Raw genomic sequence first — 4,925 nt, 5'->3', positions numbered from 1 at the left:
GGACCCACAAAAACGGTCGCAGACTCTACGAAACAGGCGATTGGGTATTGTCAAACAGGTATATTTTGTCATTTGCCAGTCACGTTTTTATTCAAATCATAAACAGTCTGCCGATGAAAAGTAATAGGCTGAAAATGTAATTGGAAATATGTACATATTTACCATTTACAATAGAGGCCTCCTGCAGGGCAACAACAAACTCCTTGTAAAAGGATAGGATGTTATCCTTTTTTGCTGTCGCAAGCTTTTCTTGCTTCCATGTATCTTGCAGCATGTCGGCAACTTCACCCAAGCCCATATTCCTTTTTTCCTCGATGGAAGAGGTAATCATATTAACCAATTTTGCTTTGGTTTTCCTCTCCACCGAATGAAATAAGGAACGGTCCTCGGGAAGAATGAAATAAGGAACGGTCCTCGGTAGGAATGAAATAAGGAAAGGTCCTCGGGAAGAATGAATCAGGAACGGTCATCAGGAAGAATGAAATAAGGAACGGTCCTCGGGAAGAATGAAATAAGGAACGGTCCTCGGGAAGAATTAAATAAGGAACGGTCCTCGGGAAGAATGAAATAAGGAACTGTTATCAGGAAGAATGAAATAAGGAACGGTCCTCGGGAAGAATGAAATAAGGAACGGTCCTCGGGAAGAATGAAATAAGGAACAGTTCTTCGGAAGAATGAAATAAGGAACGGTCCTCGGGAGGAATGAAACAAGGAAAGGTCCTCGGGAAGAATGAATAAGGAACGGTCATCGGGAAGAATGAAGTAAAGAACGGTCCTCGGGAAGAATGAAATAAGGAACGGTCCTCGGGAAGAATGAAATAAGGAACGGTCCTCGAGAAGAATGAAATAAGGAACTGTCCTCAGGAAGAATAAAATAAGGAACGGTCCTCGAGAAGAACGAAATAAGGAACGGTCCTCGGGAAATGAAATAAGGAACGGTCCTCTGGAGGAATGAAATAAGGAAAGGTCAATTGAATGAAACGCAAAGTTTCACTGATGTAAGATGTACTATTCTTATCTCTACTTAAACTATCATTTAAATTATTATATGTCCCACCAAGAATCTAAACTATATATAAATAAATACCTCTGTGCAACTTACGTCCACTTAACTCTTTCGAAAATGTTCACAATAATTGTACTATAAACCTAGTGAGAATACTTCTGTCCCAATGGAAGAACATATTTGTGTCAGTTGTTATATCTGTTTCATTGATGACGACACAATTGTATTACGTCACGATCATCTTTCCGTGTTAAGGATATTATACTTGACTGTCATGCTTTTTTCAGTATTTCACCTGAAACCTATTCAGTCTTTTCGTATTGCATAGTTATCTGCTCTTGTGACCAGGTATTGCTTGTTACGTCATTTGTTTGTGAGAGTAACGTCATATTTTTTGGAGAAAACGACGTACTTTTCTCACTCAAACTAATGACGTAACAATCAATACCTGCTCACAAAAGCAGATAACCTGCAAAACAAAAACACGGAATACATCTACTATTTATTCACCCGGTGTTCCCCCAGTGGCGATGTGGTCCAAGTATTTTCGTCGGTTGGCCTTACAATGGCCACTGAAGTTTAGAAGCATGGTATCGAGAACGCGACCACCCAACGCTGTATGGTTTCCGGGAATGTTTGCCGAGGAAAGGTAGCCAGAATGTCGAAGTTTGCGGCGCCAGTGGAACATTTATTCAGTAGGGTCAACTTCCCTCGCAACTTCCGATACTTCTTTGCAGATGAAGTTGTCTCGGATCTGATGCAAACATTATTTTATCAATTTCAGGTACTATCATTACATATTGTTAATATTTTACTATTTCAGTTGCGGGAGTTGAATAAATTGACTAGAACTGAATATTCCCTTACATTAGAAACTGACTTGGGACGGCACTTTGAGGAGTGCAGTGACAGTTTCCACAAGGTGAAGACAACTTGTTACTCCACCATCATGTGAGATCTCTTGCTTACTTACAAAATTTCACCTATGTTAACCAACACAACTACAAATATAAAATATTTGATATATGATTTTTATTATGAAATGAAAAAAGAGATTTCAATCAATATATTTCTTGTTATTGAGATCTGTTGTTAAATTTCAAATTGTCTTCGACGGTGATGCTGATGATGATGCTGATGATGATGATGATGATGATCCTTCTTTTGTCCATTTCATCGAACGATGACTAGAGTTTGTAAATACCATTATATTATTATTTTATATTTTTTCATAACAGGATACTGTCACAACTGTGCATGAGGTGACTTAACCTCAAAGTGTTGCGGGTCCAGCGACTCGATTCCCCTCTCCACCGCCGATGTCGCCAGCGCATATGGAGACAGGAACCACAGCAGTCACGTAAATAACATATTCGTTGGTTAAGAAAGAAACGGAAAATGTGCATATGCACAGAACTTGTTCTAAATCCTATTTCTGGCCTACATTTTTCATTGCGTACCTGCGTAGCCCAATATTGTCATTATTTCCAGGTCTATATGTAAAATGTTTGAAATATTAGCTATGTAGTTTTGAGAGCCAGAAGTAAGACGAACAAAGAGGAGACGGAAAGGCAGGTGTGAGTCTGAGGAGGACTTGTGCAGAGAATATCATGTAAAGCACAATGGGGACCGAGGAAATGAGGTGTGGGTTGGATGTAGCAGACCTGGCTGCCAACAATGGCACCATGCCCGTTGTACTGGGTACATGGTGCCAGATTCCAAGTTATTAAAAAAAAAGGTCCGGATCACCGGACGTTCAAAAAATAAATGAATGTCATTGTTTCATTCTAGTTGTTGGTATTATGTTAGTGATATGTTTATATGCGAGTACTATATTTTGAATTATTATTAAGGAACACATAATACCTTAGCAAGTCTGTCGACGTTACGTACTCAACGGAGCCAACGTCTTTCATCAGGAATTCCGGAAGGCATCCAGTTTTTGGTTTTTCTGTTATATGACTCCAAACTGAAGTCTCCTCTTTCTCCACGCATGTGATTTCCGGACACAGAAAAACGTCTCGTTTGCCTGTAAGAACGCCCTCACACTCTCAGGCGCAAGTACCCTGGTACGTAAGTCTCTGAACTCAATTTCCTGATAATAAAGTTGATTCAGGCCGTAAAATAGAGGCGCAAATGTGGTGTGACCAGCAAGAATGGCGTCAGAATAATTGCGGCAGATCCCACAACGAAATAACATAAAAACGAAGCAGTAGGCGAAAACAACATCTTTGAGGAAAACTGTAATTAGGATCGGATGTTGTTGCAAGAAATTTATAAAATTCATATAGAGATGGCTGGAATTTTTCCACAATACCCTTTCTGACATAAAGGAGGATCAGCTCGTCTACTGTTCCAAAAAAGAAAATACAAAGTGTCTGAAACGATTTGTGATGGTCAAACGCAAATTAAAGCAAGACAGCGCTTTCAAAGATTTGAAATTTAAAAGTTTGGCAACGTCGACCAAGATAACATCAAATAATAATTTTAAAAGACCTCGAATCATGTTTATTTCAAAATGTCCTAAGCCAGGAACCATTAATGTGGTTTGCAGAGCGGCGTCCGTCTCAATGGCACGAGTCCCTAGGACCAAGGGAAGACCATCACAACCTACGATGGACCACTTCCTGTCGTCACATAGCACGTTTCCTGTATATCCAGCAGGACAGTATTTACAGCACTGTAGGAACATGGATTGACAAAAGAAGGCTCCCCCATAATCACAGCAGGAGTACGATCAGAGTGGCCACTGGGGATCGTACTATACAAACCCAGCAACGCATTACGCTCCACGTGGATGTTTGGGTTAGTGTCGATCCACGTAGATGTTTGGGTTAGTGTCGATCCACGTGGATGTTTGGGTTAGTGTCGATGTTTGGGTTAGTATGGATCCACGTGGATGTCTGGGTTAGTGTCGATCCACTGGGATGTTTGGGTTAGGGTCGATCGACGCGGGTGTTTGGGTTAGAGTCGATCCACCCACGTAGATGTTTGTGTTAGTGTCGATTTACGTGGAGGTTTGGGTTAGTGTCTATCCACGTGGATGTTGGGGTTAGTGTCGATTCGCGTGGATGGATGTTTGGGTTAGGGGCGATCCACGTGGATGATTGGGCTAGTGTCGATCCACGTGGATGTTTGGGTTAGTATCGATCCACGTGGATGTTTGGGTTAGTGTCGATTCCCGTGGATGTTTGGGTTAGTGTCCATCCACGTGGATGTTTGGGTTAGTGTCGATCCACGTGGATGGATGTTTGGGCTAGTGTCGATCCACGTGGATGCTTGGGTTAGAGTCGATCCACCCACGTGGATGTTTGGGGTAGTGTCGATCCACGTGGATGTTTGGGTTAGTGTCGATCCACGTAGATGTTTGGGTTAGAGTCGATCCACGTAGATCTTTGGGTTAGAGTCCATCCACGTGGATGTTTGGGTTAGTGTCGATCCACGTGGATGTTTGGGTTAGAGTCGATCCACCCACGTAGATGTTTGGGTTAGTGTCGATCCACGTGGATGTTTGGGTTAGTGTCGACAGAATCAGTCATGGCATTGTCGTCCTTACAAACAGACACAAGGCTTTGCGATAAAAAATCGTCTCTATACTTGTCAAACCTATTGGAATATTTGTCTAGAAGACTTTTAATCAGTTGTACCTGTTGCTCATCCGATATTTGGGTGTTGTAGAGCCAATTTTCTGGGGAAATGGGGTGTCTGTCTCTGAATATCGCAATCAGCTGTCTGGAAAATGTGGATCATTGTTGTAATGACACTCACAAAAAGTCTAGAGTCGAATCGGACCCTCCAATTTCTACACAACACCTGATTATTGTCGAAAAACGTTATAACATCATACCCCTGGGGACAAGCAATCTTTGTGTTACAGTGAGAGTCGAGCCATTTCATTACGGTGGAGTATGATCCAGCT

The 4,925-nt window shown here is 41.7% G+C and overlaps 1 pseudogene; it reads right to left on the bottom strand.

The window, feature by feature from the left end:
• Positions 1–2,279: 2,279 nt before the first annotated feature.
• Positions 2,280–3,698, bottom strand: LOC110456315 (annotated as a pseudogene).
• Between the last annotated feature and the right edge of the window lie 1,227 nt (positions 3,699–4,925).

Source organism: Mizuhopecten yessoensis, unplaced genomic scaffold (genome assembly GCF_002113885.1).
Source record: "Mizuhopecten yessoensis strain PY_sf001 unplaced genomic scaffold, ASM211388v2 scaffold8657, whole genome shotgun sequence".
Classification (NCBI taxonomy): domain Eukaryota; kingdom Metazoa; phylum Mollusca; class Bivalvia; order Pectinida; family Pectinidae; genus Mizuhopecten; species Mizuhopecten yessoensis.
The sequence above is the reverse complement of the archived record's forward strand: the minus strand, read 5'-3'. Positions and strand labels throughout refer to the sequence as shown.